The sequence below is a fragment of the Bos grunniens genome, chromosome 6, assembly GCF_055505025.1.
Source record: "Bos grunniens cultivar Pamir isolate PY7600 chromosome 6, Bosgru_T2T1.0, whole genome shotgun sequence".
NCBI lineage: Eukaryota > Metazoa > Chordata > Mammalia > Artiodactyla > Bovidae > Bos > Bos grunniens.
In genome coordinates, this window is record NC_141170.1 from 32285279 (window position 1) to 32296710 (window position 11432).

The window sequence follows — 11432 nt, forward strand, 5'->3', positions numbered from 1 at the left end:
TTACTTTGTATTAAAAGAAATTTCAAAACTGTTCAGGCTCTCCACTTTGAAGATAGAAAAGACTATAATTTCCCATATTGAAGTTTTCTTTAGGTATTATCTTCCTTATTGTCTGTTTCACATCAATTTCAACAAGATATTAATGTTTTCTATTCACTCTAATTTATTCAAGGAGCTGAAAACAAAAATGCTTGCTGCATTGTAATACTCTACTTTTGTCTTTCCCAGGAGTGTATCTGGACTTTCCAGGTGGCACTAGTGGTAAAGAACCTGCCTGCCAATGCAGGAAACATTAGAGATGCAGGTTCGATATCTGGGTTGGGAAGATCCCCTGGTGGAGGAAATGGCAACCCACTCCATTGTTCTTGCCTGGAGAATCCCATGGACAGAGGAACCTGGCAGACGACAGTCCACTGGGTCGCAAAGAGTTGGACGTGACTGAAATGACTTAGCACACACACAAAGGAGTGTATCCACCACAATTTGAAAACATCAGTCCTTTGACACTCATCCTTCTTCATAGTCCAATTCTCACATCTGTACATGGCTACTGGAAAAACCATAGCTTTGACTATAAAGACACTTATCAGTAAAGTGATGTCACTGCTTTTTAATATGTTGTCTAGGTTTTTCAGAACTTTCTTTTCAAGGAGCAAGCGTCATTTAATTTCATGGCTATAATCACTGCAGTGATTTTGAGTCCAAGAAAATAAAATCTGACACTACTTCCACCTTCTCCCCCTCCCCTACTATTTTCCATGAAGTGATGGGGCAGTATGCTATGAACTTAGTTTTTTGAACATTGAGTTTTAAGCTGTAGATGAGAGACTACACAACTGTGGCTATCTGGGTCATTAAGACCTTTTAAATACAGTTCTTCTGTAATACTATTCTTGCCACCTCTTCTTAATTTCTTCTGCTTCTGTTAAGTCCTTTTTATTTCTCTCCTTTTTCATGCCCATCTGGGTTGGGAAGATCCCTGGAGGAAGGTCTTGGGAAGTGGGAAATATTCCCTTGTGAAATATTCCCATGATGGCTGTAGTTTTCTTGAAGAGATCTCTAGTCTTTCTCATTCTATTGTTTTCCTCTACTTCTTTGCATTATTCATTTAAGAAGGCCTTCTCATTCTCTCTTGCTATTTTCTGGAACTCTGCATTCAGTTGGGTATAGCTTTCCCTTTCTCCTTTGTCTTTGTCTTTTGCTTCTCTTTCTTTTCTTTTTCTCTTTTCTTTCTTCTTTTCTCAACTATTTGTAAAGCCTTCTCAGATAACCACTTTAACTTCTGGATTTCCACCCACCCCCCCCTTTGGAATAGTGTTGGTCACTGCCTCCTGTACAATGTAATAGCCAGATCTAGTCCTTTGAATCTATTCATCACCTCTACTGTATAATCATAAGGGATTTGATTTAGGTCATAGTTGAATTGTCCATTGGTTTTCTCCATTTTCTTTTTAAGCCTGAATTTTGCAATAAGGAGCTCAAGATCTTAGCCACAGTCAGCTCCAGGTCTTATTTTTTACTGACTATATAGAGTCTCTCCATCTTTGGCTGCAAAGAATATAATCTATCCAATTTCAGTGTTGATCATCTGCTGATGTCCATGTACAGAGTCATCTCGTGTTGGTGGAAGAGGGTATTCACTATGACCAGTGTGTTCTCTTGACAAAACTGTTAGCCTTTGACTTGCTTCATTTTTAACTCCAAAGCAAAATTTCCTGTTACTCCAAGTATTTCTTGACTTTCTACTTTTGCATTCCAATCCCCTATGATGAAAAGGATATTGATTTATTTATTTGGTGTCAGTTCTAGAAGGTCTTGTAGGTCTTTGTAGACCAGGTCATCTTCAGCATCAACAGTGTGAATGGTTGGGACACTTGGATTACTGTGATGTTGAATGGTTTGCCTTGGAAACAAATGGAGATCATTCTATTGTTTTTGAGATTGCATCCAAGCACTGCATTTCAGATTCTTTTTTTGACTATGAGGACTACTCTATTTCTTCTAAGGGATTCTTGCCCACAGTAATAGATATAATGGTAATCTGAATTAAATTGCCCATTCCTGCCAATTTTAGTTCACTGATTTCTTTCCTGCTTGACCATATCCAACTTGCCTTAATTCATGAACCTAACATTCTAAGTTCCTAATCAATACTGTTCTTTACAGCATTGGACTTTACTTTCATCACCAGACACAACCAGTCATTTCTGCTTTGGCCCACCTGCTTCTTCCTTTCTGGAGCTATTAGTAACTGCCCTCTGCTCTTCCCTAGTAGCATATTGGACATCTTCTGACTTGGGGAGCTCGTCTTCTGGTGTCGTATCTTTTTGCCTTTTCATACTATTCATGGGATTCTCATGGTAAGAATATTGCAGTGGTTTGCCATTCCCTCCTCCAGTGGACCACATTTTGTCAGAACTCTTCAGTATGACTTGACCATTTTGGGGAGGCTTGTATGACATGACTCATAGCTTCATTGAGTTACTCAAGGCTCTTCACCACAACAAATTTGTGATCCATGAAAGGGATTGTAGATTTATATAATGCCAAATCATGCAAAATGTTAGCCTACATTTATTTGATTTATATTGATATTTTCAATTTGCTTTATCACTTAAAATTCTTCACTTCCAACTACTAAACAACTTAAATTTGAGACACATATTTAGACTATTTGTAGTCAAATGGGCCTTTGCCTTGTGAATAAAGAAAAATATTAATTTTCTTATGTAACAGTCATACATAGGGTGACCATAAAGTTGGTCATCTAACATTGATCATTTATAATAGTAAAAGGGTCTACTCTTAATAATTATAACAAAACAATAGATATAGATTGGACTAATTTAAGAGCTCAAGGGCATAGATACTCTAGTGATATCACAACCTGTTTTGAAAATCCAATAAAATCCCTAAAGAAATGAAACCAGAAATAGACTGGGTAAGGGAGAACTAAGCTTTCTTGACTTTCAAATTTCAATAATGAAAAAAAAAATTAAACTTATTAGATTTAAACTTATTAGAAAAATTAGCACACAAAAAAACCATTATTAGTAATAAACATAGATTTTTGAAAAACAAAACTATGAGTTAAGAGACACACTATCCCCTGCAAGATTATGTACATTGTTGCTAAATATTCTAGTCCAGATCCAAACCTCTTTGGAGGACTGACTTTGTTTGAGACAGTGAAAAATTCAGAATTTGAAGTTTCAAACTGGTTTGTCAAAGTTCTCCCAGGAACATTTGACTGATTAGTCTTCTAGGAAAGTGTTGCTTAATTGTATAACAAACAGTCAACCTTCCAGAAGGAAAGTTACTGAGAAATGTGAAAGATATTTCTGTTTTTCTCTAGAAATCCATATGCCATTTGGAATCTAAGAAAAGATACACAATAAGATCATTAATGATTACTCTTAGATATTGTATAAATAGAATTTTAGTATCCAGAACTAAAACAAAGCTCTTTTCAGGAAGTTTTATATTCTGAATATATGATAGTACTGGAAATGTGGAACCTATGATAGATTTTATATTTGGATTTAAAACAGTGTCCTTTTTAACTTGATACTCTGTCAATTGGTCTTTGGAAATCTTAAGTGAGCACTGTTTAAGTAAAGAGGTAGAATGTAGTGGTTGCAAGACAATGCTTCAAGGTCAAATTGTAAGTTTAATTTCTGGCTTTCAATGACCAGCAGTGTAATTTTGCAACCTCATTTTGTCTCAATGTTCCCATCTGTTTAGTAATACCCACTTCCTATGTGGTTGAGAGGAAAAAGGTCACACACTTAGAAGAGCGCCTGAAATAAAATATAAAAAATTAAAAAAAAAAAAAGGCTTCAGCAGTACATGAACCATGAACTTCCAGATGTTCCAGCTGGTTTTAGAAAAGGCAGAGGAACCAGAGATCAAATTGCCAACACCCGCTGGATCATCGAAAAAGCAAGAGAGTTCCAGAAAAACATCTATTTCTGCTTTACTGACTATGCCAAAACCTTTCACTGTGTGGATCACAATAAACTGTGGAAAGTTCTGAAAGAGATAGGAATACCAGGCCACCTGCCCTGCCTCTTGAGAAAACTGTATGCAGGTCAGGAAGCAACAGTTAAAACTGGAGATGGAACAACAGACTGGTTTCCAAATAGGAAAAGGAGTACGTCAAGGCTGTATATTGTCACCCTGCTTATTTAACTTATATGCAGAGTACATCATGAGAAACGCTGGGCTGGAAGAAGCACAAGCTGGAATCAAGATTGCTGGCAGAAATATCAATAACCTCAGATATGCAGATGGTATCACCCTTATGGCAGAAAGTGAAGAAGAACTAAAGAGCTTCTTGATGAAAGTGAAAGAGGAGAGTGAAAAAGGTGGCTTAAAGCTCAACATTCAGAAAACTAAGATCATGGCATCTGGTCCCATCACTTCATGGCAAATAGATGGGGAAACAGTGGACACAGTGGCTGACTTTATTTTTCTGGGCTCCAAAATCACTGCAGATGGTGATTGCAGCCATAAAATTAAGATGCTTACTCCTTGTAAGGAAAGTTATGACCAACCTAGACAGCATATTAAAAAGCAGAGACATTACTTTGTCAAGAAAGGTCCGTCTAGTCAGGGCTATGGTTTTTCCAGTAGTCACGTATGGATGTGAGAGTTGGACTATAAAGAAGGCTGAGCACCGAAGAATTGATGCTTTTGAACTGTAGTGTTGGAGAAGACTCTTGAGAGTCCCTTGGACTGCAAGGAGATCCAACCAGTCCATCCTAAAGGCGATCAGTCCTGGGTGTTCATTGGAGGGACTGATGTTGAAGCTGAAACTACAATACTTTGGCTACCTGATGCGAAGAGTTGACTCATTGGAAAAGATCCTGATGCTGGGAAAGACTGAGGGCAGGAGAAGAAGGAGACGACAGAGGATGAGATGGTTGGATGGCATCACCGACTCGATGAACGTGGGTTTATGTGGACTCCGGGAGTTGGTGATGGACAGGGAGGCCTGGCGTGCTGTGGTTCATGGTGTCGCAAAGAGTCAGACAGGACTGAGCGACTGAACTGAAATAAAATAAGTACTCATTTAAAATTATCCATTATTAGAACACGATCTTTGAAGAATTCCATCTAACTATTTTGTGCCCAAATTATTTTCCTACTTCATGGACTTGCTAACTTTTGAGAATTTATGAATTATATTTTTACATTTATATATGCATTGAAAATGTACAGAAAGGTAAAGACAAAATTTCTAATAGTGACCACAATTGAAGAAAACCTGGAATGGAATATGAAAGGGGAATTGAAAGGAGAACTTTTTAGTTTTATTAATGAGATTTTTTGTTAATGAAATCTTACACAATTTGATATTTACACAGAATAGTGAACTAAAACAGTGCTTATTAAACTTTAATGTGTTTATGAATCACTAAGATATCATGTTAAAAATCAGATTCAGATCTAGTAGATCTGAGGTATATCCTCTGTTTCTGCATTTTTAACAAGTTCTCAAGTGATAGCACTGCTGGGAATCTATGTGACACACTTTGAGTAGCTAGGAACTGAGAGATTTGAATATGTAAGGTGTAGTCCTCTCTTTTAAACTTACTCAATAATGAAAGTTTGTACACAAAATACCACTGAGAAATACCTAAAAGCTTGAAAATTGTAACAATGTATAGAAATAATAATTACATTAAAAATATTGAGTTGTGTTTCCATGAAAGTATTCACCTTTTTATCAATGTCTAAAATAAAGCATTTCCTTATCCAACCCTAGATTCTTTCTGTAAGTAGGATATCACTCTAGTAACAGTTTATCTGTCTATATTGTACTAACATCACCACTCTCCTTTTACCTCCAGCCAAAAGTTCATTCATTTTGCACTAACAAGGCATCTACCTACCTAAGAGACTTGGGAAAAAATGGACTAAAATTTAACTGTGTTAACTAAATGCTACCTAATGAGTTCTTTCTGAAAGACTGTATTTTGGTGGGTAAAGAGATTTTACCTATCATGAATATGTCTTCTGACTTGACAAAATGTGGTTTTCATGATTGATAAATCTTCCTAGCTCTAGTCATTGGTTGTCCATGTTTAACAGTGTTAATATGAAGATATAATGTATTTAACATGCCTTACTAACTCCAGGAGATCAGCCCTGGGATTTCTTTGGAAGGAATGATGCTAAAGCTGAAACTCCAGTACTTTGGCCACCTCATGTGAAGAGTTGACTCATTGGGAAAGAGTCTGATGCTGGGAGGGATTGGGGGCAGGAGGAGAAGGGGATGACAGAGGATGAGATGGCTGGATGGCATCACTGACTCCATGGACCTGAGTCTGAGTGAACTCTGGGAGTTGGTGATGGACAGGGAGGCCTGGTGTGCTGCGATTCATGGGGTCACAAAGAGTTGGACACGACTGAGCGACTGAACTGAACTGAACTGAACTAACTCCAGGAGATAGTAAAGGACAGGGAAGCCTGAAGTGCTTCAGTTCACGAGGTCACAAAGTGTGAGACATGAATTAACAACTGAACAACAGTAACAACTAGCTATCAAAACTAGCTATCTTATCCTATCAGATGGGATAATAAACCATCCTTCTGTAGAATGGAATATATGCATTTATTAATCAATTTTTATAGTTCTTTGCATTGTCTAAAATCTTCTTTTAATTATGAATCCATTTACTCTTCATAAGAATTGTGTAGTGAGGGGAAAGCAGAAGTTATACTTTCTTTTGTAGATAAGGAAACCAAACCATCTGTAAGTTAAGTGAATTAACTGCTGTACAAGGTCTTGCATCTGCTAACAAGGAAAGGATGACTCAGATCTTCCAAAACCAAAACCTATGCTCTTTCTAATATACCCTGATGCTCATTCTTTTACTCAACAAAAATGCTTAATATATGCAAGATGTTGTATCGTTAGATAAATAATGAAGAATGCAACATTCTAGCAAGTGGAGAATGCCTAAAACGAGTAAAAGGTGAACATCAGGGGTACTGTTAGAGTAAGAGGAACTAGTGGTATAAAAAGGACTCACATTGTTAAAGACAAACTTTACAATAATTCTGCAGAAGTCTGCAGACTTTCAGACATGTCTTTCCCTAAATCCAATATGATCCAACAACAATCTTCTAATGCTTTTGTCTTTCACTAACTACAGCAATATCAATAACAATGTTTCTTCATTCACTAACTAATCTTTAATAGTGGGTAAGTGTTTGCGCTCTTATGGAAGTGCTGAAGTGTCTAAAAGTCAGTGTTAGAGCAGAGAGAGAAAGACACTGGGAATTTGGGCCATTTGAGTGGGCACCGATATTTTCTAGGGTCATTGCAGTTTCAAGATGGAACAAAGAACAAACTGCAGGATCAGGATTGTCTTAGAGATTCCTGAAGGACAGTAAATGGTAGCTGTGAGAGGAGAAAAAGGCCAGACTCTAGAATAACAGAGATTTTAAAGTAGGGAGGCCATTTGAATAAAACTAGTAGAAAAAGTGAACAGGAAGTGGAAAGAGAAGCAGAATGACCATTCCTTCCCCTCCTGGAGGTCCTTCTGACCTCCAGATACAGGTGACAGCACAGAGGGGACAACTTCTTCTCCCTATCCCCTGTGAGAAGGTTATAAAATGAGATATTTTTACCTGGGAGATTCAAATTCAAATGTCTGTCTTTCTTGGAAGTAAAGGAGATGAAAGGAGTTACTGGCAATGTGATTAAATTTTTGCAGACACAGTGAAAAGGATTATTGAGGGACTGTGGAGCTGGTATGGAGAAGGCAATGGCAACCCACTCCAGTACTCTTGCCTGGAAAATCCCATGGACGGAGCAGCCTGGTAGGCTGCATTCCATGGGGTTGCTAAGAATAGGACACGAATGAGCAACTTCACTTTGACTTTTCACTTTCATGCATTGGAGAAGGAAATGGCAACCCACTCCAGTGTTCTTGCCTGGAGAATCCCAGGGATGGGGGAACCTGGTGGGCTGCTGTCTATGGGGTCGCACAGAGTTGGACACGACTGAAATGACTTAGCAGCAGCAGCAGTGTAGCTGTTATGCTTTAGGCTGGAGATTCTTTGAACATGGTTGTTGATTAAAATTACAGTGATGAAGATGTAGTATAGTAGGGAAGATTTCACAGAGATACATGAAAAGTCATGTAAAATCTAACAGGTAGAAGTAATTTCAAGATTTATTTATAAATGGCTGATATAAAAAGCAAAGGACAATGAAAGTCCAAAAGACAGACAGCATATAATGGAATGATGTGGCTTGAAATTTGAAATGACTATTAATATTTGGGTAAGCCTTGGAAAGTTGAGAAGTGAAAGGGAGATTTACAGATTAGGGAAGTGTTAATGGCAAGTATGTAGAAGCATCAAAATAAAACTAAAATAATTCTGTTGGGGGAACAAACCTATATATTAATAAATTTTATATATTGACAGGTACTATAATTGTTGAGGAACACAAGAACGCTGAAGGTGCAAAAAGGGAAGTATTAATCTCAGCATGAAAAGATTAGGAAAGGAGTCCTGAAAGATGAGTACAAGTGTATGAACTAAAGTGAGAAAAAAGGGAAGGGGGTTAAACGTGGAGGTGGAAGGGAGGTCTTGGTTTGAAGTGTACCATAATCACCAGGGAAGTGATGACTGGCACAGGTGAAAAGGAAGGCAGCAAGCAGAACATGGAAGACCAGGCAGTACAAGGAAGAATTTGAACTTGATTCTGAGAATTAGAAATTTTCCTTCGAGGAAGGCAGATGCCTGAAAGGCTGGCACTCTCTCCTTAGGTGGTGAGGTGAAGTTCTACAGTGCTCTTCAACTCTGCCTCACCTCTCCCCACCCCAGCTCTTCCTGGGTGTCATAGCTTCCTCTTGCTGTTTCAAGTCAGGATGGTCATGGATTGTTTCAGTCCAGGTATCTCCAAGACCTTCCTCTTCCTGTCTGGAAGCCCTCTGAGAAGGTTAAAGAAGTATTAATAGAGCCCTCCCTGTTCCAACAATTCACAGCTATGTTCCTGGCCTCCGGGGTCCTTTGTTTCTGAGCGGTCACCTAAGGAGACAAGGAAGGTCATCCCTTCAATGTACTGATTATTGTAGTGCCAACGCTCAAATGCAGCCATAGTCTTTTAAAAGCAGTGCAAGCTGTCATTTATCTAGCACATTTAAAAAAATTTTCTTTATTTATTTGTCTGTGCCAGGTCTTACTTGTGACACTTAAGGTCTTTAGTTTGTGACATGTGGGATCCAGTTCCCTGACCAGGGATTGAACCCAAGCCCCCTGCAGTGGGAGCACAAAGTCTTAGCCACTGGACCCACAGGAAAGTCCCTGATCAAGCACTTTTTTTTTTTTTTTTTTCCCCTTTGTTATAAAGGACTTTATTGGGACAACTGGAGAAACCTGAATGCAGCCTGAGGATTTGGCAGGGAAGTATCACAGCTGACATGGCTGATAGTGATGTGGATGGCTGGTTATGTAGGGGACTATCCTGCTGTGCAGGAAATATAAAGTATTTACGGGTAATCAGGCATCAGGTTGGGAAGCACCCCCAGATGGTTTTGGGGGGGAAGTTCTTTTTACTGTAATTACAACTTTTCTGTAGTACAGTCGAGGTTGTTTCCAAATAAACGTTTTTATTTTAAAAAGGTTATCTGTTACTTTACTTTGACAATTAATTTTTTTTTTCCCTTAAATAGGAGGTAGGGTGTTTCCATATGAGGTTGTCCAGATGGGAAGAATCTTCAGCTTTGACTTGGCCTCATTAATTTGAGGATAAAACGCTTATGTGAGACCACATGTGTCAAGTTGAAAGTGGGCAGCTCAGAGCACGTGGGCGGGCATCTCTGGCATCTCGAGGCACTGGACTCTCGGAAGGCTCGCTGCTGGAGAAGTCACCGGCTGAGGGACCACTGGAGAGCCTCATACATTGCTCGCCTTTTTTGATATAGATGATTTTACTTTCTTGAAAGCTTCTTCAAAGTGCTTCTGACCAATCTTCAGTTCACCTTTTTCACTTCCACTCTTCTGTCTTGCCATTTCCTGCTTCAAGGCACAGATAGAAGCCTCCCGTACCAAAGCAGAGAGATCTGCACCCGTGTAACAATCACAGCGAAGGTCACCAGCAATTGCTTCCAAGTTTACATCTGCGTCCAGGGCGGGTTTTGTACCATTTTTTGTGATAGTTTTTAAGATGGCGAGACGATCTGCTGGGGGTGGTAAACCCACAAAGAGTGTTTTGTCCAGGCGGCCTGGGTGCAGGATTGCAGGGTCAATGATATCTGGTCTGTTAGTGGCTGCCATAATAAAAACTTGCTGACGTGTTTCCAGACCATCCATCTCTGTAAGCAGCTGATTCACCACTCGGACACTTGCCCCTGTCTCTCGGGCTGATCTTCGAGGGCATAAGGCATCCACTTCATCAAAGAATATCACACAGGGTGCTGAGTTCTTGGCTCGTTGAAAAACCTGTTGCACAGCACGCTCACTCTCACCAACATACATGTTTAGTAATTCAGGGCCCTTGACAGATATAAAATTTAACCCCGACTCATTTGCAACAGCCTTTGCGAGCAGAGTTTTCCCACAGCCAGGAGGACCAGCCAGGAGGACTCCAGCTGGAGTCACCAAGCCAAGAGCTCTGAACTGATCTGGGTTACGTACCAGTACGTAACCCTGATCAAGCACTTTTAACAAGCCAGACATTCAGGTACTGTGTTAGTACCTTTAAAAGATTTTCTCATCAATATGATTTTTCTAATGGTAACCCAAAAAAGTAAATACTATTGTTATTTAGATTTTAGAGATGAAGAAACTAAGGCTTCCAATAGTTAAACAATTTTTCCAGGCTAATACATAAATGGTTAACTGGACTTTGAACTGGGCCATTTTATTCCAGAGGCCCTACTCTTATGCATTGTGGCTCTTTTTTTGGCCCCACTGAGCAGCACATGGGATTTTAGTTACCTGATTAGGGATCAAACCCATGTTCCCTGCCTTGGGAGCTTGGAGTCTTAACCACTGGACTGCCAGGGAGGTCCTTGTGCTTTATTTTTAAAATGTACCCCCAAAGACTTTCTGTGTCCTTGATAAGAGTACAAACACATGGTTTTATCATATTTATTTGTTTTATTATTTAAATGTATAATCAAGTAGATTACTGAAACATTAAATTCAATTTTAGAGTTTCTGACATTTAACTTATAAAATGAGGCAAAAGGTTTGAGTCACAAGCTTTACTTATTGTAGAAGAGTTGTAGTTTTGGGTTTAGTGACTAAATATGTACACAATTTTTAAAAATCAATAAGAGAAAAAAAAAGATAATTCATTAACCTTCAGCTCAAAGATAAGAAGCCATTGGTAAAAATGTGTTGTATATTTTTTTATCTATACACATACATACACACACATACATATATATGTGTGTGTGTGTAAG